General features: G+C 46.3%; 1 long non-coding RNA gene across 1 annotated transcript in view; it reads left to right on the plus strand.

The window, feature by feature from the left end:
* The window catches only part of LOC146796209 (uncharacterized), a 58,799-nt gene extending 44,769 nt beyond the window's left edge, over positions 1–14,030 (plus strand). The window contains exon 3 of the long non-coding RNA XR_014969578.1: positions 13,541–14,030. This is a non-coding gene — a long non-coding RNA (uncharacterized LOC146796209). The remainder of the gene's footprint in view (positions 1–13,540) is intronic.
* Positions 14,031–23,972: the final 9,942 nt, after the last annotated feature.

Here is a 23,972-nt window from a genome sequence, read left to right on the forward strand (position 1 = left end):
CTCCTAGACCTGCACAGTACAAGACACTTAATGCTTGGGAGCGTGCTGCTCATGTTAAAGAAAAGGAAAAATATCACGGTAGAATCCAAAAGGCAGTACGTACCTGTGCTAAAGCTAGATGGGATGCAGAACAACGGAAATGGAGAATTGACATAATTGAGGGAACTCGGTTACATCTGGCATTGAGTGAGGAAGCTCAGAAAGAGAAGAAAAAGGAGGATAAAGTAGAGAGTGCAGAGGGATCAGGCAATGATAGTGATTCTAATTACAACATTTTGGATGTATTATTGTCAACCACTCCACCTCCTGATAATGTGACCAACCTTAAGGAATGAGTGGTGTTGCTACCGGTGGAGACTCTGAGAGAGTTACCACCCCAGCGAATAGGAGTCCGTACCTTATGGGAGAGAGTTCACGGATTTGTGTCGCTGTTAGCTCTACTGTTTCTAATGCCCCAGATGCAATAACTGTTCCGGTTACTATTGGTCCTGAAATTCCCTTGTATAAACTTGAGTTGTCGGGGACCACGACACATGCTTTGACGGTTCCTACTGGAGAAAATACACCAACTACTGTTCCTGTTGTCCCTGGATGGGGAGGTACAGGAAGAACTCCTTTGGTCCTGAATATGGTGACAAGATGATATGTCGCTCCTGTACCATCGGCAATGAATCAGACAGGACTTACCCCTGTAGAGGAACCAGCTCAAAGGTCACAAAATTCTCACCTGTCCATATGGGATTCACCTCGGTGTATTTCAAGCAGTAGTCCCCGAAGGGATAATATCCAATACTTCTGGAGTCCAAAATGGTGTTGATTAAAGAGAGTCGGATGATTTGATTAGGTTTTTCAACGGGGTCACCAAGAGAAGGTGAAGATTCAGGATTGAGCTGAGAACTCCAATCTCCAGGAAGGGAGAATGCAGTGGATGTGGCCAAATTAAAAGTGGAATTAGATGAGATGATATCAGGATATCTTGATCTTTCTAGATTAGATTCCTATTAAGAGAATTAACTTTTATACATGTGCAAGGATGCTACTAAGCGTGCAGGACAGGATCACAATAAGCTATCAAAATTAAATTGAGTATATGATTTTGATTTAAGTAGAACCAAATCCTCCCAGAATATTTATCGTGTATGGTTTGAGGAAAAGGACATAACCAGTATGTGGACGTCTGGAATGAAAATGTAAATTTGGTTAATTGGTAGCATCTGGAAATGGAGTGAATTGGACAAGTGGGAAGGCAGATGGGCTAAGAAGAAAGATCAGAAGAAAGAGAAGGGAGAGTCGCCTCCGTCTTTGATAGATGGGGAAGGTGCTTCAAATTTCTCATTGAGAGAAGTGCCTGATGGAGGTTACATTTATGTACCCTTGGGTAGGACTGATCTTGTATCATTCACAAATTGATCGATTTGTGAAGAATTAACAGGTATTGTGGGTAGATTTGAATACCCTTTTTGACACTGTGGTACCAAGTGATTTGTGGGCAGAAAATAAAGTGGCTATATAGTATCCAGAGAAATCCGATATCTCATGCCCCGTCGCTTATGGTGATAACCTTTTTGAAAGGGAAGATACAAGCGAAAGACATTGATTGGGTTAAGATTGACAAAACGACTCAAGAGCCTAAAGAGGTTGTACATTCTTTCTATAAGAGAATGTTGCAACTGTTTACACAGCACAGTGGAATGGAAAATCTTGAATCCAAGGATATGGAAAGTTTTGTGTCCCTATTTGTAACAGGGTTGAGACCTGATGTTATCATGATGATTCAACAGCATTTAATTTGTTGGCACAATTAGTCAATTGGTGAGATCTTGAGGTATGCAAAATACTGTAGCGATGAATTGGAAATGAAACAGAAGCGATTGAAGGAGAAGTTGATTTTCGCACAGATGAAAGCAGCACATAGAGGGAATCAGTCACTTTTATGTAAGAAATGTCGAGGCTATGCAAGGTGTGTATCCGCAGGGATTTCCTATGGTGTAAGGTGGAAATGGTTACCTGCAACAGGGCAGAGGAGGTGGTGTCCCGATTGACCAGAGTACTAGAATTGATGTGGCCACACTAAAGAAATTGAATCCATATCATTATTGAAACAAGCAAGGGCATTGTAAGAGGGAATTTTGTCTTAATCCCAGCAGAGTAATACATGAGAATCGGGTTCAAAATTCAGTGTTTGAAAAGACACAGATCAACAATCCTGTACAGCCATAAAATGTGCCAAGACCGCAAATGCAAAGCCCTAATTTACAACAAGCCCCAGTGTTGCAAGTTTCCCAAGCCCTGATTCCTTAGAAAAAATGTAAGTGGTCCTAGAATCAGCTCTAACCAGGTCTCAAATTTGAATCCGAGTTCCTTACAGAACCAAAACCTGCTTCAGCAATTTCCTGTGTTTGACACACTTGAAGGTTATGGTTCAGATTTGTCACACTAGGCACGCATGAGGGGGAGGAAGATTGTATGTGTGGCACAGTCTTAAAGGTAGATCAGAGTGGTCAATTCGTGGAAGGTGAGGTGAATGGCCACCTGTATCATTTTTGATAGACACTGGTGCTACCTGTTCCACTTTTAGAGCAGCGGAAGTTCCAAACCTACCCCTCTCATGGAAAAAGAGTCCAAGTTTTAGAAGTTGCATATAAACAAATGACACATCCTGTAGCACAAGAAATGTCTTTTAAAATAGGGTCCTTTAAAGGAAGCCATCAGTTTGTGGTGTATGATTCTAGTCCTGTGAATCTTTCAGGATGCGATTTGCTATGTAAGCTAAATTGCACCATCTATTGCACGCCAAAAAGTGTGGAGTTTAAGACTTATGACGAAAAAGTTGATTATAAATTGGTGTGTCAAGGGCCAAACAGTGGATAATACCCTTTGATTAGGATCTTAGAGATACAGTGAAGCTTGATGTCCGAGACTTCTCAGGAAAGGACACAGGTCTCATAAAAGGAGTTGAGCCTGTCTGTATAAATGTTAAGCCTAATGCTGAATACCCAAGAACATCTCAGTACAATTTGACTGCTGAAACGGTTGCTGGGATTATACCGGGGATTGAGTCAATGAAACAACAAGGCATTTTGAAAGAGATAATGGGGAGTCCATGCAACTCGCCCAGCGTGGGATTGCAGAAGACTAGCGGTAGTGCAAGACCTGAGAAAGATAAATAACATCATTGTTCCCTGTTGTCTTGTGGTACTGAATCCATCAGATACCCAGGTAGCATGCAAACTAGACACCATTGCACTGTTGAACCACTTGGCTGAGAATGGACATACAATGCCCTTGAGTAAGCTGCAGTATTGTCCGAGAGAAGTTCTGTATCTTGGACATCACATTGAGAAGGGAGGAAGGAAGGTGTCGCAAGAGAGGAATCTCAGCGATTCTAAAACTAAATCCACCAACCACCCAGAGAGAAGGGATTTTTTTTTTTAATGGAACGCTTGTTTCCAATAATCTGTTTCTTATTTGTTGCAGCTATCACAATTCTGTATCTCATTCTGTTTTGCTTTAACCTATTGAGATATGTCAACTTATCTGCTGTATCGCTGCATTTACTGAACTTTATAATTGGTTTGCATATATATAGAATTCATTGGTAATCCAAATAAAACTCTTTAACTATATTCAGCAATTCCTGGTCTCTACTGTGAAGTCATATTGGCTTCACAAGTTAGAAATATATTGTTGATGTCTTCTCCCATTCAATACTTCACTTCAACCAACAAAGGTCCATACGACCAATGGTGAAAACTCTTTAACGACTTGACTAAGAGACTATGTTGAAAGGCCCAGGGCTCTTTCAAATGGTAGCTTTGTCAAATGGTTAGTTACTGAAGCAAAGAGAGTTAGAGTATCCCCTGTAGAAATCCATGATCCGAAGACTGAGTATTGCACATGCTTTTTTTGTCCTTGGGTGATGCTACGACTCTAACCACAGAGAAGGAGGGAAAGAATGCAAACATGTGGGTGACAAGAATTGTTGATCCAGTCTTAAGTCTCATTGTGTATTCTCACAGCCAGCTTACAGGCAGCAGATGAAATATTGATTTTTGGAAGTTGGCACCTACTGGCAGTAAGTAGCACTGCACCTGCAACTTTATTAAATCCTGCTGAAACTTGTCTATGCCAACTCATCCAACTAGCAAAATACTTGCTACCTAGCAACCAGAGCGTAACTGAATAACACACAACCTGAACATTATCAACCATGCTGTCCAACGCCACTATCACAATTCAATCTTTTGAATGCTCTCTGCACCCTCACTGCAGTTGGTAATCCTTTGTCACAATATTTGCGAATTACCTTGCAGTGAGAAACGGAACTGAGCCCACTATGAAATGTGCTGTACTCCTCCATTTTGCAGGTGATAACGTCTACAAGATTAACACATTCAAAAATGTTTTAAGGCAATAAAATTGAATGGCCCTGTACATGCAGCCACAACATTGGCCAATTGCCCTATCTGGCCTATAAATTTAAATTATAGTAACAATGTTTGTCTTTTATTTGAAAATTAATTATCTATTCATTCAGTTTTCCTGATATCAAAGCAACTGTCACATAAGACAAATTATTACATTCTATTATACAAGAAGCAAATTACTACTGCTTATAACTAGAACAAAACAATTCACAAAGCCGGCTTGAATTTTCGTTGTGTCCAACCAACTTGACAACCTTCAGCCACCACATGTTTCGCGGCGAACATTGCCGCTTCTTCAGGGCTGAAATGAAATAATACACTTAATCCCACGACTAGATTACAGAACTTCATATATTGCTGAAAAATAAATACATGGACAAATGCTACATCTATATATCAACTTCATCATGTTGATCACATAGGACGTTTTTGAAAGAATATAGATCTTCATTACAGTTTCTTTGCCCAAAAGACAAGACCTACAAAATAATATTATCATTACCACAAGACTTTTTTTGCAATTAATTGTTTTTATAGATTGGATTTCCTAGAAGAAATCTAGCTACAAGAGACACAACTCATTATCATTGCCCTAGCGTCTATACAAACAAGCATTGGCATAGCCAATAGATCTCGCTTTTGGGACCTTATAAGTATTTAGTTATGCAGCACAATATCCTTGGTGCAACTACAACTGTTGCATGGCAAAACACTTCTAAGGTCCCAAAGGCGAGACCTATTGGCTATGCCAATGCTTGTTGCTGCTTTTGTGGTACTGCAATATATAGGGATGTTATTTGTCACAGTTTACAGTTTGGATTAGATCATTGATGACACTATTGTTCATAGGATCACGATGTCTCTAGTGACAACTTCTTGCTGCCCAGGTTGTGCCGAGGGGTTCCTTTTCCAGTGGTTCTGCTGTCCTGATCGAGCCGAAGGTCCTGCTGCAGTTGTCTCCTCCCTTTTTGTGTGTGGTTGTGTGTGTGGTTGTGTGTGTATGTGGTTGGTTGTGTGTGGTGGTGTGTGGTTGTGTGTGATTGTGTACTTGTGTGTGTGTATGTGTTGTGGTTGTGTGTGTGTGTGGTTGTGTGTGTGGTTTTGTGTGTGCGAAGGGTATCTTTAGCCTGGAGAAATAATCACGCAGTATACACGTAAGGACGAGGCCAGCCTACCACATTTGTGGGAACAACCTTGAGAGATGTCTGAACTTTTGATTAAATTCTTTCCGACAGTAACAAAGCCCGACCTCCTAATAAATATCGCTGAACCCAGGGATCACGAGCATCCAGTAATCCACAGATCTATGTGCATGCGTTGCATGGTACCACTTAAAATGGTGCCCAAGGGATGGGCGGCCAGAGTGGTACAACGCCAGCGCACCAAACATTTTAAGCCTTTAAAGTCTCTATTCTGAGGTAAGTTTACAATATATTAGAACTACCATACTTTGGTTATATAGTTGGCTAAACATCATATGCGCACAAAAGGTGGTAACGTACATAAATCAATGCCTTTGAACCGCAATGCTGCAAGGCAGAAAAGCTTCCGAGTGCAATGAACAGGTTAATCAGGCCATATTTTTAAAACAGTGTATCCTCATACCCCCCCCTTCAGCATTCGTAGAAATTCCGACTTGCTCAACTTTCTGGAAATTCATAATATCTTGGAAAACTCCAGAAGTCAGAACATTCTTGGGCACCTAAAATGCTATTCCACCTATCAAAAAATAATAAAAATAACGCAAAGAACTGCCTGGGATGCAAACCACTCCCCTTTGAACCTAACACAGGTTAGTTAGCTAGAGGTAAGAAAGATAATTATTGGTGAATTCAAGGAATAATTAACATGAGGAGAGAACTTTAATCTCTAAATTCTAGATCAACTTCCTTGTACCTTGAATGATTAAATGATACAACGGATCCGAAAATGCAACAAATCAACCATATTATTTTGTAGCAATCTAGCACAAAGAAAGGAAATTACTCATAAAGCGATAACAATATGCAAATTATCTAGTCACTAGAAGGTTCTTCAGAGCAAAATGCCTTTGTCTGCTAAATAGCTCGATCGAACATTGATAGAAAATGGAAAGGTTCTGGATCAAGAACGCTGACTGGAATGTCAAATTCACCTGCCTCAAAATGCCACATTTTGCTTACACACGTAGTGTTAAAAATTGCGCAATCGCTGACAAGCAGCGGGTAAGTGGCATTAAAAGGCACACCGTTACACTGTAATAGATGCATATCGGGGTACAGCAGGCTCACTCTCTAGCAGGAAGCGGGGTGGTTGATGTACCTGCTTCGAGGCTACTCGTCACTTGGAAGGCACCTGCTGAATCCAGGCGGGTCTGCTTAGCCCTTTATCTTTCGGAGGTCAGTCCACTTAATACCACCAAGGTGAGTACGAAATACTGTTACTTGGCTTGAACACTAAGTGGTTGCAACATGAAACAAGTTACTAGAAGAATGGAATTTTACAGTAGGAAGCAAGCCTTTCTAGGATGAAAATCTTTAGTTAAGGAAGGATTACGCAATGGTTTGAGGCAGGCACTAGCAGCCATAATCCAGTTCCTGTTGACCAGGATTGCAACATCTCATTTTGAAACAAGGAAGTTAACCGCGGGGCCAAAGTGAAAGTGATCGCTGGGAAAAAATTCTACCGCCGGCCACAGCTTGCAGTACATGTGCACCAGTGGTGCGTGCGCAGCAGTAATCACGCCATATGACGCCTCTGCTCAAGCGCGCGCCTGCGCACATGCACTACAAGCTGTGGCCGGCGGTAACCTTTTTTGAAGCCCTTTAGTCTCGCCAGACCAGCGCAAGCGCTGGGTCAGGCGAGACCTAAAAACAACCCGCCTAATTCAACGGTGTCTCTGTGGTTTCATTGGAGGTTGGTTGCCCACGAAATAGCAACTTCTTATGTGTTATTTGATTCTGTAGGCTATTCAAGACCATCAATTAATTAATTTTTTAACTGTAACTAGTAAGATACATCCTACTAAAAGTGGTACACACTGATTCGCTTTTTTTGTTATATTGATATTAACTCGAATTAAAAAACAGTAGTGGGCTCTCCGTAGGCATTCTAGTTTCTATGATGACATATGGGTAAAACTTGTTTAATAAGGACATTATTTTTATACGCAATATCATTGTGCTCTTGAACCCTATGTTACAACTTGTTTACTGCATCTTTGTTGTGACATTTATAGAGTCTCACAGCTGATTTATTTTTCCTTATCATTTTATTGGACTATTTTAGGAGAAAACTTGGCAGTTCATTTAATTTCTTCACATCTGTAAAGCTGTAAGCCCTGGTAGAATTCCTGTGATGGCTTTTATGTTATGAAATATAACACTGATCTGATATTGACATCACCATGTTAGTTTTAGGTACACAGAATCAGGGAAACCCCGCTTTTGATGGTCTTGAATAGTCTATAAAATATATATAACACATAAAGTTTCTATTCTGTGGGCAACCAACCGGCAATTAAACCACATAGACACATATGTCTTTTTGCATAACGTATGTAGCACTCTTAGTCTGAAAGGGCATTCCAAAGCGGGTAATCTTAAACAATGTAGAATCACACTTCCTCCCATCGAATCAGAAAATGCAAAAGTGGGCAGTTGCTCCAGCACATTCTTCCCGGTGCTACACCAATAATCCATTAACAATTGGAGGTCTGAAGTTATAAAATGCAGTGCCTAGAGTGCAAAAACAAATTATAAAATCATCACATTGAAAAAATCACCCTAAGATCCATCAATTGGTCAGCATAAATGAAAGTGCTTGCATAAAGACTTAGCCAGCTTCCACATTAGCCGGCATTGACAAACTACCTTGCTTGACCTACCAAATACCCCTCTAAGCTACTCACTGATCTCTCTGACCTCGACCCCAACCCCCCTCTGGATACCCCATCCTTGCCAAATACTTTTTCAATATATGCCTCGCTCTTGTGTCCATCTCCTGTTTATGAGCCCTGTTTACCTACTTACTGCCCTGTATGGTATGACTTTTCTCCCCCACTTCTGCTATGCCTACTGTAATGACGTAAACAATGCATGTTACTCTTGTAAAGCCCTATCCTATGGTTGTAGCTCCTGTAATCGATCTATATGTAATTCCTGCTTCCTGTCCTGTATTGTATGACTTTTGTCTACCACCTCTGCTATCCCTACTGTAAATGATGTAAACTATGCACATGTAATTCCTGTAAAGCTGTATCCTATGGTTATAGCTCCTGTAGTCGATGTATATGTAATTCTTGTAAAGCGATTTGATGCCCTCCGGTTTAGTTTGCGCTGTATAAAACCCAAAATATAAATAAATTATGCTCTAACAATGCGAAAAAGGAGTGACGAACGGAGGGCAGCCCTGGCGCGTCCCTCTGCGTATGGGAAAGGTATTGGACAGGAATCCCCCACAGTTCACCTGTGCCGTGTCGTTCCTGTAGAGTAGGCTTACCTTGGCTATAAGTTAGTTCCCTAGGCCGTAGTGTCCCATCACTCTGAACAGGTAATCTCAATCGATACGGTCAAACGCCTTCTCTGCGTGGAGCGTCTGAAGGGAGGTCTTTAGCTGCCCAGAGTGTGTGTGCAAGAGTGTGTAAGTGGTTCCTGGATGATCGTCCCAGCACGAAGCCCACTTGTGAGGCGTGCACCAGTGATGGGATAACTTTGCGGAGGCTGGCTGCCAGGATACTGGCCAGTATTTTTATGGCGCAATTTAACAGCGAGATAGGTCGGTAGCTTTCACACTCCAGGGGGTCTTTACCGGGTTAGGCAGAACAGCTATTACAGCCTTATTGCAGATCTTCAGTCTTATAACTCCGTACCTTTATCCGAAAGATTGGGGAGTCTCGCCTCCTGTAGTAAAGAGTCCAGTCTGTCTGCCTCTATCGGCGGTCCTGGGGTATACATGGCCTTGTAAAAAGAAGCAAATTTGTTCGTTATGTCCTGGGGTGGGTGAGCATTTCACCTTATGCCGACCATATAGCCGAAATGGCTGTGGCCGCTTCACGGTGGCGGAGTTGTGCTGCTAGCAGCCTCCCTGCCTTCCCCCTGCTCGTAGTGCTTCCCCTTCGTCCTCTGCAAGGCTTACTCCGGCTTGGTTGTGAGGTGCTATTTAAAGCCATCTTGGCCTGCTCAAGGGATTTGCGATGTTGTGGTGTGGGGCGTGCGGAGTAAAGGCGCATATACTTCCTAATGTCAGCTTCCAATGTTTTTTGTTATCTAGATTTTGTTTGTTAGCTTGTGCCGCATCTCTCATAAGTCAGCCCCATAAAGTAGCCTTTGCGCCCGCACACAGGGTCCGGCTAGATTCGACGGAGCCACGGTTATCGAATAGGTGTTCCTGATATGTGTCTGCAGGGGGGATTTGCCAGCAGTGGCTTGATAGCGTTGGATGTTCATCCGCCAGGGCTTGCAACCAGGACTTGTCAGCCCTAATTCCAGGGAGAGGACGACAGGGAAGTTGTCCAAAAGGGCCGCCTCTAGGATTTGGGAGTCCAGGGTAAGCTTTACCACCCTATGAGAGATAAAAAAAAAGAATCCAAACGTGAGAGCGTGCCATGGACCGCAGACCTAAAAGTATTATCTGTATCTGTGGGGTGACTCAGGCGCCAATGGTCCACCAGACCATTGTCTTGCATCACATCCACCAGCAACGCCCTGTCGGCTGCATTACTCCTATCAAGTGGCCCTGTCCTGTACAGAACTGGGTCTCTTGCTAGATTCCAGTCCCCACCTGAGGAGCTGTGAGGCTCCTATTTCCGTCAAGACCCTATTGAGCTGTATTATGTGGGGTGGGCAATCGCCACACAAGACGACACTAGTAGTTATAAGGAGAGAGGCATAAGGCGGTCTAGAGGGGGAGGATTAGGCGGCAACATACGGGGGGACACTGCGTGGTACATTTATTTGGTGGCATATGGGCGCGCAAACACTTCAGGCGCACTGAAATGCACTGCTGGGCGTGTATGTGTACGGAGATGTACGGTGCGTTCTCCATGATAAAGGTATCCGTGTCCGGTACGGTTCCCGTACCTCCATCGGTGCATGGGTGGGGGGTGAGAGGGGGTTAGGGGTGAGAGGAGCAGGTATTTGTGAGTATTACAACAGATCCCCGCTATTGGTCAAGCAGGAAAGTCATAAACATCTTGGAACAATACAAACAAGCATTGGCAAAGCCAACAGGTCTCGCCTTTGGGACCTTATAAGTGTTTAGCCATGCAACCGTTGCATAACTAAATACTTATAAGGTCCCAAAAGCGAGACCTATTGGCTATGCCAAGCGGCCGTGCGGCCACGAAATTGATCGCGATCAAACTTCAAAGCGGCCGCGAAAGTGAAAGTAAATCGCGGTAAAGCGCGGCGCTGTAGCTCTAGGCTGGCCTGGTAGCACTTTTTGGAGCACTCTCAATAAGTCTCGCCAGACCAGCGCATGCGCTGGGTCAGGCGAGACCTAAAAAAACATCAGTAGGCTAGGTACACAGTGTATCGAAATTAGAATCTGCATGACGTTCTAATAGGTAGTACACAATACAGTACAGTGTAGAGAATACTCAGCTGCCCGTCGATCAGGTGACGTCCTTCTGTTCTTGTAGTCGCATGTCCAACTGTAGGGGGGGGGCCATCAACCTGAGCAGTCCACTCCAGACCCCCTTCGCCCCTGTTCAGGCTCTGTTGTAGGCTTCAGGGGTGAACGGATTTGTCTCTGCTGGTCCTGTGCAAATGCGGCCGCCGAGTGGAGGGATGACCCTTTGTTGTTGTGTGTATGGGTTGGTCTGTCCTGGTCTCTGCTTCGTTGCCAGATTCCGCCAGAGGCCCTTCTCCTGTTCTCCGGCGACTGAGAGGGACTGGGTTGGTGGGAGAGTTCTGAGTCGCCTAGTTGGAAGTCCATTTCCTGCTGTGCTACGTTTTCCAAGAAGCGGCGTATATCCTCTGGGTCGTAAAAGTCCCTGGAGTAGCGGTCTTTAGTTATGCAGAGCCTCGCAGGTTCGAAGAGGCCATATTTAATGTTCAGCTGTCGAAGCCTGGGCCTAAGGGAGAGTAAAGCCTTACGGCCCTCATTAGTCTCTTTAGAGAAGTCTGCAGCCATCCGTATGCAATGGCCATGGTGGTTGAACGATCCATGGGTGAGTGCTGCAGCCAGGATTTGCCTTGTCTGGTCATGACGGAGATAGCAGGCAATGAGTGGGCGTGCATTAGAGTCCTTACCTGGAGGGGCTATACGGTGGGCCCACTGAATTTCTACAGGGAGATCGTAGGTGGTCCCAATGAGCTTCGTGAGGGTGTCAGGAATGTTCCGGCATTAGGGCCTTCAGTGGACTCCGGGAATCCAAAAAAACTGATATTGTCCTTGCGGCTGCGGTCCTCCAAGTCGACAAGCTTGCTGCGGAGGAAGAGGAGTTCTTGATCCCTATCATACACTGCATTCAGTCTGTCCTCAGCCTCCATCAGCCTCTGATCCAGCACCTCAGTTCGGGCATGGAATCCAGCTAGGTCCGCCATAATTGATTTGGCTTCTTCCGCTAGCTTGGAGATGTTGGAGTCCATCCCTTCCAGTCTGCGACTGACTGAGGAGTATGCGGTTCATGGTGACTCGCCAAGGGATCATCGGCCTTCGTGGCCATTGTGTGTGCTTGTTTGAACACCTTTGTGAATAGAAGCTGCCTGGAGGACTTACTCCCAAGTTTTGCTGTGAACATGTGCCCCGCGTTGCTGTGCTAGTCCCAGTGCTGTCAAGTGAATTTGCACACTGACCGGGATATGAGGCTAAGGATGGTTTAGTGCACCATAGATGGGGGAGGAGGTGTACCCCTAGAGGTCGGTAAGAAGAGTTGTGTGTGCGCCATTTCCTATGGAGCTCACCAACTGCCAGTGGACCCTTTCGTAGCATCCAGAGTCCGAAGAAGGAAAGGGTAGAGTGGCTGTTCCCCTAATGGGATCACACTCAATGCTCTGAGTCCAGGTCTGAGATGGTGCCCTTTTAGGCTGAGGATTGGCGCAGGCGGCCTGTGGTCACTGGGCATCTGGGGGAGGGGGAAGGTAGGGGGTGCACGCCCCAATCCGCTGCGATGCCTGGGTGCTTACTAGAAGGTCCCGGTGGCTAAGGGAGTCCCTATTGGGCACTCCGCAACCCCGTAGTTGTGAGGGCTCAGAGCGATGCGCTGCCGATGCGTGTTTCACACGATGGGCCCCCGGCAAAAAAAAAAGGGGGGTTACCTCTACCGTGCCCTGGTGTCCATCATGGGTGTGCGAAGGTTGCTCAATGAGGTACTTGGGCCAAGGATAATGAAGAGGATAGCGACGCACCAACCGGGGTGGAGGCTGAGCCGGGCGATCCTGGTGTCAACTCGAGTCTGAGGCCTCCGGAAAGTCTCTACCTGCCGTTCTCCTGTAGTGTCACGCGGGTTCTGGGAAGCCTCAGCCCCCACTGGATGGCTCCTCCGGTCTGTGGCAATTAGGGGCTGGTAGCTGCAATGCGCCAGTGAGAGATTTTTTGCAGGGGTGTAGGGGGGGTGGCACTCACTCTTTGTGCTGAAGGAGCAGGCCTCGGGGTGCGGCAGCACTCAGCAGGGCTCAGGATCATCTCGGCGGGGCCTCGAAACTGTAGTGAAGGGCAGGGCTGAACAACTACGCAAGGCCGAGGCTATAGTTGCACCTCCAGGCCCAGCGGCTGTTCGTCGGTCTGTCTTCCCCGCATAGCGGTCCACAGCCTCAGCGATGGAACCGGAGCCTTCTGGTGGGCCCCCTCCTTTAGGACTGCCACAGTATTGGTACTTTGCTGCCTCCGGGAGCTTGCATTCCCAGCTCGCAGACTCCCTCGGAGCGTAGCTCTCTGTCTTGGCGGTCATCTTGCGCCTTGGCCAGACCACGTCCCGTGTATGATGTATTGACATTGCTGGTAACAGCTCCCAATTCCCGTATTACATTTTAATATTTAATGTGAAACTACAATATTACTTGGATTCAGTTGATATTTTTTCCACGTCTAATGATATTCTCTTGATGTGAGATTCTTTGCCTTGAATATGGGATACAATGGTAAGAACGGTTTAAAGAAGAGTTCTTAACATTTTATCCATTACTTCTTAGGTTCGGAATCTAACATGGAATAAGGTCCAACGTGCTCAACTTCCTCCAGTGAAGAAGAGGAAGGACTACGACACCGGCAATATTATATGGACTAGCGGACTGCTATGTGATTGGATTGTTGGTGGCCATGGTTACTCCTAGTGTCCATGGGAGTTGTAGTTCAGTGATATGTTATTTAACTTTATCTTTAAACGTGCAGTTAATAAAGAGTGAAGAAAGTAATGCATAATTCTCGCCTCTGCGTCCTTAATAGAATTAAAACTTTCCTTTATGTTAACTAGGAAAATTTTCATTAGCAAACAAACTGAAGGGGAAGGCTGACCATTTTCTAATTAACTCTAGCAAGGATTGCCCATTGTCTTTAGTAGGCGATTTTAACATTCAACTAAGTGAAATTAGATTGTATTTAGGTTTTATAGATAGATCAGAGTCTAATTATTGCTGAAAGGTGAGCCGTATGACACAAGGGGAGGCACTTGTAGAACTTTTGACTGAATATAATTTGTGTAATCCTTGTGAACGTTTTGCCAATGAAAACAAAAAGGTACCTAGTTTTGCTGCAAGGTTTGCTTGTAACACTATTGATTTCATTTTTGTATCATAGTGCTTAACTGATCACATTGTATCCAGCAAAGCACAAATAAATGTTTATAGTGATCATACTCCTTTAGTCTTGACTCTTAGGAGGAATTTATTTTTTGTCCACTTAATTATATAATGAACTTAGCATTAACTGTGTTTCAAACTATCAAGGGAGGCAGTTAAGATGGAAAATGGTGTACCAACATACTTTAACATATAATCTTTGAGGACAATGCATTGATGATGTAATGTTGTGCCTTCAGGATCTTTTTAATAGTAATTGTATTGTGAATGCCTCTGGGAACATAGGCGTTATCAGTGCTAAGCTTGTGACTGTAAACTCAGACACTTTTTGCATGCTAGGTGTCATAGATGGTTTAACCACCGTTGCTCACAGGACAGTGCTATGTATAAAACGGCACTGGTTGAAACGGGAGACGACCTTTACTACGCTGGCATTTCACCGCGGTAGGTTTACAACGCGGGCTTTACAACGCAAGTCTTTTCAACGACTTGCATTGGAGGGCGCTGTAAGATAAGGAATAGTACGATTTACTATCCAAAACCTTCCCTACTGTATGTAGACTGGTGTTGGAATAGTAAATCGTACTGTCCATAAATCCAGCGCCCACCAGCGCAAGTCGTTGAAACGACTTGCGTTGTAAAATCTGCGTTGTAAGATATCGCGATCAACATGATCGCGTAGTATCGTCATACATTGAAAGAACCCATTGAGCATTGTCCTAATTTAAAACGTATTATACGCAAGTATGTAAAGACTCTTGGCGATTGCCTTCATCTGTCCTTTGTGAACCTAAGCTCGGCATTTGACTGTGTGAACACTGTCAAACGTTGGTCCATATTGGCTACTATGGCCATTTACAATAATATTCTGGACTTTCTAAAGCATATCCAGATCAATCTATGTGCCAGAGTTGGGTTGGGTGCAGAAAGGAAATGCACAAAGGAATTTTCTCTTTTGACAGAAGTAAGGCATGGCTGAGTTTTAGCCCCAGTCTTCAACATTCAGTATACAAACGGCTTAGAGGAATCTCTATTAGGAATCTCTATTAGATAAGATATTGGATGTTCCAAGTGTGGGTAAACAAGGCTTACTTGTATTACTGTATGCTGATGATACAGTTGTTATGGCTAGAACTGGGAATGGATTATCCAGGTGATTGATCAGTGTCATTTCTGAGCGGATTGGACTTAAAAAACATTTAATCAAAGACAAATATGCGGTTAGGCCCAAAGGCACCAAACATAACTGTATACTATTAATAAGCATAAACCCTGTGCTGTGGGGTGGGTGAGACAGACTTTGGCCACCTGGCCTGCTACTAGCATGTGGTGCAGGGCTATTGGACCCGGGTGGTGGAAGACTTACGGAGAACCACACACCTCAGAATAGAACTTACACCGCTGAACTGTCTACTGGGCAGTATCAAAGTCAAGTCAAGGGCCAAAAAAATGGCAAATAAACTTTTACAACTGCCCCTGGTGCTGGCCAGGTGTAGTCGACATCACCTGGGTGGGCCAGAGGACGCTTGAGATCGAAATATGGCATAGTGACGTACAAGAGTGGTCTCTAGCAGCGTTTACTCATATGAAACTCAGCAGGCATGCCAAAATGTAAACTAACAGCTCTCGGGCTGGTGGGCCTACGTGGAATACTCCTAGACTTGGAGACCAAAACCGACATAAAAGATAGCACAGGCACCAATGAGCACACTGGAGATGATTCGAACTCGGGAGAGAATGGGTAGCACACTTAGCACCACCGAGGTATGTTGCTTGCAAGAAGGGGAAAGTGTGTTGTACCCTGGAGGGAACTCAAGATGGGTGATGAATGGTTGATGAAACGCCTTCTCATAACATACTCTTCATATCATGTGTATCGTACTCGACTAACTGCTATATTGTGTTTTTTTTAATTGAAAAATAAAGATTTTAAAATAAATAAGCATAAACCTGAGATGGTTTGTGGATTTCCACTTTTGGTAGTAACTTTTCATCACTTGGGCAACTCTGAACAGCAGTTGCAACTTAAAAAGTTGAAATTGTTTAGGACCCAAGGCATGGCTTTTAAGTTTGTTCTGTACCGCTGAATCATATGATCACATCTATCAAAGCAAATGCATCTTCAGCTGTTAGTTCTGGAGTAGATATCTGGAGCTATCCAGGCTCTACCCGCCTCAAGATAGTAGAAAATGCATTCTACGGAAGTCTCCTGAGTGTGCTTCATAGTGCATCCAGCTTCATGTGTCATGAGCAGTTGGGGCAAACTTATCTTGAGAATTGTATCAAGATTACCCCCCTATTATTGAGAATATCAATCTGGGCGAATCCAGCTGCAATGCTTAACCGTAAAATCATCTTGGGTTGTGTGCATTTAGATGGAAATAACAACATACCTTAATTATATCAGTAAATTGTGCCTCGAGAAGGGCAGACCTGAAATGAACCGCAACTGATAGGTGTGGATATAGAGACTGGAGAATTAAAGAAATCTGGTAAAATGTTATTTAGCGCTAAAAACCCACCCTGTTATTGAATCCTGTTTATTGGTTGTGTACTAGTACATATAACCATTCTCTCCTGTCCCAGTTTTGTTTTGGATTTGTGTTGTATAAACTAACTTTGGAAATGGGCCTGGCGGGGTGCAAAAATTACTGGGGGTGTTTCTCATCTCTTTCAGATTAAGCCACATAACGATCAATGTCCCACTCTTAAGGCTGACTTTACAAAGATCCCTCTTTGTTCATGCTTCATGTGTCACCTGTAACCCAATAAAAGTCACCATTAAGAGAACAGAAAAGCCTCCAGAGTCAGATTTCAGCCCTTCTCTCCACAAAGTGGTGTCAGAAGCGGGATGTTACGCTCCTCCCCCTCCGCATATTACCTGAACCGCGTCATCTCCTGAACGGATCTCACGGCGGGGGGGGGGGCACTCCACAAGACACCAAGGTGAAAGCTCTTTTGGGGTGGTTAGCCGGATGGTGGAAGCGGGACGATAACGATGCGAGAGCTCTTACTACAAATCCCATGATCCCCGCACTTCCGCCACCTAGTCCGGTCACGTGGGAAAAACCCGGAAGAAGCGAACTGTTGAAAACGCCGCTCGGCGTTTCACTCGCTGCTGATTATTCTCCAGAAGCAGCCGAGGACTCCGACTTCTGCTGTCCGCCCGTGTAGGGTAAGGGTGCACATGCACCACCCGGATCCTTGAGAACCGCTCAGACCTCGATATTGTTAACACGGAAGCCGCATTCTTGCATAGACCTTCCTTGTGTAGCGGGGAAAACCCTCGCATTCATGTACCTTGCTGAGCATTATATTCTTGCCTACTTATTACGCAAATTTCCTGTGTGCTATTATTACGCAATCCCTGTGTGCAATTCCTGTGTGCTATTAGGTGTTTAGCAGTGCCCGAATCAAACAGTAGCCCTGAGACATTTACGAACTGTTGACATCCGATTGCGAATTACGTAGTTAAAAGAAGCATTTTGACTCCTTATTCCTTGTATATTAACAGGGGGCCATGAGGCGGCAATCTGCTCATCCCCTGTGAAGTGAAGCACGACAACATATATGGTGTGGATGGTAACGCGCTTAAGACAGAGTGTTTGTTGCCTGGCCACAGAGTGTGAGGAGCGTGTTTTCATGTTGCCTTCCTTTTGTTCATAGAAGCCTCTATAGCATTCAGAACAGGGTATTTCTTGTGTGGAATCCAGGATGAGTACACCTGGAGAAAACGTGGTTTAAGTTTCTTTACAGGTACGAACCCTCACATAATATTGAGTTGAACCTGACATATTGTAGGAGAGGCTAATGTTTTGAGTGTCCTTCCTTTTCAGATCTCCCTCCCAGCTGTTCCCATCCTATCCTTCCCCCGCTTGACCATCCCACTCTCCTGCGCTTTAACAGCATTGAGGGTTGGGGCTGTCGAGAGGTGGACCCCTTTTGGCATCGATCCGCTCCCGAGGAATCTTCGAGTCAACAGAATAATCAGCCCACGAATTGACTTCCTCCTGGGCGGGTCGATACAAAACATGGCCACATTAGAGGACGTTTTAAGTGCCTTATCTGTAGTGCAGCACGAGTTAGCCACCTCTCGTGAAGAAACAGCTGCCTTAAAACAGAGAATTGAAGGAATGCAACGCAATCCCTTTGATGCAGGTATGGGGAGGTTTCCCTCAGGGAGTTTTTCAGCCTCAGCCGCACCGTTCAGTGTAGAATTGCCCACGCCTATTCCTCTTGCAGCACGTGAAAGGTTTTCAGGAGATGCCCATAAGGTGCAAGTATTTATCACGCAAATCCTTTTACATTTTTCGTGTAAACCCAAGGCTTTCCCTTCCAACCAGTCCAGAGTAGCCTTCACCATTTCCTATTTGAACGGTGATGCCGCACAGTGGGCCGTTCCCTTGGTGCGGCGCGACGACCCTCTCCTGTATGACTGGGATGCATTTCGTGAAGAGTTTGAGCGTGTGTTTGATCGTAGAGCAGCCACCTTTACAGCCGACCGTGAACTGCTAGAACTAAAACAAGGGAATAGAGACCTAGTTGTTTATGTCAACACCTTCCAAAGACTGATTGCAGAAACAGAGTGGCCCGAGAGTAAACCACGCGCGTTGTTTTATCAGGGCCTTAAGGATGAGCTGAAGGACGTAGTAGCAACTGTATATCCTCAACCCACCTCCTGTAAAGCACTCATTGAATTAACCCAGAGGTTAGACCACCGATTAGCAGAACGTAGGGTGGATAAAAGGCGAGGGGAGAAACCCTCCTTTAGGTTCGACCGAGCTAGATCAGTTCCAGGAGGTTATAACACCACTCCGGAACCCATGAAAATTGGTTCAGTTCGAGCCTCTCTTACTACAGAAGAAAAAGAGCAGAGACGCAGGAACGGACTGTGCTTATACTGCGGGAAGAAAGGGCATTATGTGAAGGAGTGCTTAGCTAAACCCAAAGGACGGGATCGAGAGGCCTTGCTACGCATGAGTGGGGAAAACCTGAAGACGGAAAACCTTGAGATATCTTGGGAGGAACAACATTGGGAGACACTTCGTTTCGATGTAATAAAGGCGCCCCAGTATGGAGTCATATTGGGTCTTCCATGGCTTCGGAAACACAATCCGGCTATCGATTGGGAGAAGGAGACGATCGAATTCACCTCGCCCTATTGTCTAGAACACTGCAGTAATAATCGACATAGTCCGGCGAAAGAGCTCTCTCAAACACATGTGATAGCCACAGCTGAAGAAAAAGATGTTCTCTTACCTACACCGTACCACGACCTCAGGGACGTGTTCGACGAAGACCAAGCCAATATTTTACGACCGCATCGTAGCTACGACTGCCAAATAGATCTGGTACCCGGGGCGGTGGTGCCATGTGGAAGAGTCTACGCACTCACAGAACCAGAAAACAAGCATTTACGCCTTTACTTAGACACCTACTTGAACAACGGTTTAATAAGACCGTCCAAATCGCCCCTCTTTTTCATTCCGAAGGCAAATCAGGAACTCAGAGCATGTGTGGACTTTAGAGCGTTGAATAACATCACCATTAAGAACCGCTACCCTTTGCCTCTCATTCCTGTACTGTTAGACCAAGTGCGTCGAGCAGTAATATATACCCGCTTGGATCTGAAAGGTCTTTACCATTTGGTAAGAATGCGCGAGGGTGATGAGTGGAAGACGGCCTTCCGCACCAGATATGGCCTATTCGAGTACTGTGTGATGCCATATGGCCTATGTAACGCACCAGCCGTGTTTCAGTTTTTCTTGACCGATGTACTACGTGAATTCCTTGATGTTACGGTTATCATTTATATTGATGACATCTTAATATACTCAGAAAAAGAAGAAGATCACATAGGAAACTGTAACGCCCTGAACGTCTCAGGATCGTTTAACAGACACGACAATGAGGACGCAACCACTTGTGAAGGGTTAGTTCTTTTAATGAAGGCAAATAAAATACAAAGAACAAACAAAAGTTATAGTCACTGGAATCCTCCAGGCTAAGTACGTTACCAGCCCACAGCACGGATGGTCCTAACCGTCCTCTGCATATACGCCGATCCCGGCGTATGCCAACAGAGGGCAGAAATGAAATGGCCGACAATGCCAATCGGTAGGCTGTGAGGGGCACGAAGAGTGTTGGGGAGAATCGAGGAGTCAGGGAAACACCCAGCCGGGGTCTCTACCTGAAGGGAGCAGCCGCTCAACCTCTTCCTCAGACTGCACCGGGACGCGGAGTCACCTCCTGGTGATGCGTCACTGATACCCCAATCACAAGCAAGAAGACTGAACCGAGAGCAGCCGCTCGATCGATCCTGTGGACTTCCGAGTCTGTAACGCGGCAAACACCTCCTGGTGTGCGTTACAGCTGGCAGTCCCTGTGTCTCTGGTCGGGCTGGGAGTTACGACTCCAACCAGCAAAAGCGCCACTGCGCTTGGACTCAGCCGAGTCAAAAAGCGAAGCTCAATGGTTGACTGGTAGAGCTTCCGGGTCCTTCACAGGTGACGATGGGGCAAGACACGGCCCAGGGAGTAACGACTCGACCTACCTCCGTTCTTGCCTTACTGGAGCACCACTCCGGAACACTGCTCTTCACGAAGCAGGTACGTCGGTGTAAACACAATATCCGACAGCCTTGTACCTCCCGGTTCCTCCCTTTATAGGGCGTGTTTTCCTTGAGTTATGTAACAGCTCTCCTGTTTACATAAGGGCGTGTTTCCCTTGAGTTATGTAACAGCTCTCCTGTTTACATAAGGGCGTGTTTCCCTTGAGTTATGTAACAGCTCTCCTGTTTACATAAGGGCGTGTTTCCCTTGAGTTATGTAACAGCTCTCCTGTTTACATAAGGGCGTGTTTCCCTTGAGTTATGTAACAGCTCTCCTGTTTACATAAGGGCGTGTTTCCCTTGTATGACAGGAATTCTTGACAGTACATCCTCCCTCTCAGCGGCTCCCCACGGGTCCAGCGCTGGCAGGAAAACGCCGATGGAACAAGGAGACCAAGCGCGGAGCATGAACCCCTTCAGCCGGTTCCCATGAATGCTCCTCCGGGCCATAGCCTTTCCACGCAACCAGGTACCACAGCTTCCCCCTGCGCCATTTGGACGCCCGTATGCCCGACACTTCATACTCCACCTCCGACTCCACGCATACCGGCCTAGGTGTCCCAGACGGCTTGGAGGGTGCTGGTTTGAGCAATGATACATGAAAGACAGGGTGTATCCGCAATGACTGGGGCAAGCACACCTTCACGTTCACGGGACCCATACACTTGGTAATTCGATAGGGGCCCATGTACTTGGGATGGAACACACTGTTCTTTCGAAACCTCATGTTTCTTGTGGATATCCAGACATAGTCTCCAGTGCGGTACAGTGGCCCGGGCCTTCTCTTCCTATCTGCCGCAGCCTTGTATCTTCTCTTGGCCTCTATTAGGACAGCCCTTGAGCGCATCAACGTGTCTTTTATGTGTGCCACCCTGTCCGCTGTGGCGGGAATCCTGTCCTCTCTGAACGGATGTAGAAATGGCAAGAACCTGGGATGTTGGCCATAGTTGCTATAGAACGGAGATGACTGTGTGGAGCTGTGAGTGGCGTTGTTATAGGCTATCTCTGCAACCCATAGCAAGTCGACCCATTCTTCCCTGCCCTGGTCCACAAAACATCGCAGATACTGTTTGAGCGTTTGGTTCAGGCGCTCGGTTTGGCCGTCCGTTTGAGGGTGGTAGCTGGTGGACAGGGCGGTCTTAACATGCAGCGCAGTGCACCAAGTCTTCCAGAATTGCGCAGTAAACTGCGACCCCCGGTCCGACACGATCACCCCAGGTAATCCATGCAGTCGTACCACATTCTTTAGGAGTAGTGACGCCAATTCCCCGGCCGTAGGGACTCTCTTGCAGGGGATGAAGTGCCCCATTTTCGTCAAGTAATCCACCACCACCAGTATTGCCGTCATCCCCTGGTCTACCGGTAGGCCCACCACGAAGTCCAGTGATATGCTATCCCATGGTCTATCCGGGGTCGGAAGTGGATGTAAGAGCCCTTGGGTTCGGCCATGGTCGGCCTTCATGGTAGCACACGTAGGACACTCCTGTCCCCACCTCCTGACATCCACTCTCATGGTTGGCCACCAGAAATGCCGTCCCATGCTAGCCACCGTTTTTTCAAAGCCCAAATGACCTGCGCATGGAGAGTCATGGCACCAGATGAATGCTTGTTTCCTTAGCCTAGGCGTGGGTATCAATAGGCACCTGCCCTTCAGGGGTATCCCGTCCTTCAGCTGCCATTCTCTGTGACTGAGGAGCCACCTCCGCCATGCGAATGACCTGATCCCTCTCTTTATTCCCCTCAGGAGAGTATCCGGTTGGATAACCCCCAATACCATCCTCGGGGAAATGATGGAATGCTCGGTTGCAGGCAATGGTTCCTTAACTGCAGATTGACGGGACAGGGCGTCCGCCTTCCGGTTTTCCGTCCCCGGCCGATATGTGATGCGGAAGTTGAACCCCGCAAAGAAGATCATCCACCGCAGCTGCCTGGGAGAAAGGTGTCTAGTGGCCGTCATGAACTGTAGGTTCCGATGGTCCGTGTACACCGATACCACATGTCTTGCCCCCATCAACCAATGCCTCCATTCGGTGAAGGCGTCCTTGATTGCGAGAAGCTCCTTCTCCGCAATATGGTAGTTGCGTTCGGCGTCGTTGAGTTTGCGGGACATGTACGCAACGGGATGAAGCACCCCTGTGTCGTGGTTGCGTTGGGACAAGATAGCCCCCAGCGCCACATCCGACGCGTCCGCTTCCACCACGTAGGGGAGATCCGGATCGGGGTGAGCCAACACCGGCGCCTTACCAAAGGCGCTTTTCAGGGCCTCAAAGGCTTTGTTCGCTTCAGGGGACCAGACAAACTCCTTGGACTTCCTCAGTAGCTGTGTGATTGGGGCCACCACTCCTGAAAATCCATCTATAAACCGCCTGTAAAAGTTGGCGAAGCCAATGAAACTTTGGACGTCCTTCACGCTTTGGGGCACCGGCCATTCTTTCACCGCCTTGATCTTTCGTTCTGCCATCTCCTGTCCCTCTGGACTCAGCATCACTCCGAGGAATTCCACGGATGTGACGTGGAAGTCACACTTGCTGAGTTTACAAAACAGCATGTTTTCCCTCAGCTTTTGGAGCACAGCTTTGACGTGGTGTACGTGCTCCTCCACACTGGACGAATAGATGAGGATGTCGTCGATATATACGACCACGTAGATATCCAACTCCTCTCTGAATACCTCATTCAAAAAGTACTGAAAGGCTGCCGGGGCGTTGCACAGACCGAACGGCATGACGAGGTACTCAAAAAGGCCGAACCTGGTCTTAAAGGCGGTCTTCCACTCGTCTCCGTCCCTCATGCGCACCAGATGGTATGCCCCTTTCAAATCCAACTTGGTGTAGATACGAGCTTTCTTGACCTGTTCCAGAAGTACACTGATGAGAGGCAAGGGGTACCGATTTTTTATGGTTATCGCATTCAATGCCCTAAAGTCCACACAGGCTCTCAGCTCCCCATTAGCCTTCGGGATGAAGAAGAGTGGCGAGGCGGCCGGAGACTTGGACGGGCGGATGAATCCTAGCTTGAGGAGTTTATCCAGGTACCCCCGGAGATGCACGTTTTCAGGCTCCGTCAGGGCATACAGCCTGCCGCTGGGAACGCTGGCCCCTGGCACCAGGTCGATCTGGCAGTCAAACTGTCTATGTGGTGGTAGCACTTCCGCCTTCACCTCATCAAATACATCCTCAAAACTGTGATAAGCCTGGGGGAGAGCCACATCTTTTT

The sequence above is a fragment of the Triturus cristatus genome, chromosome 10, assembly GCF_964204655.1.
Source record: "Triturus cristatus chromosome 10, aTriCri1.1, whole genome shotgun sequence".
Classification (NCBI taxonomy): Eukaryota; Metazoa; Chordata; class Amphibia; order Caudata; family Salamandridae; genus Triturus; species Triturus cristatus.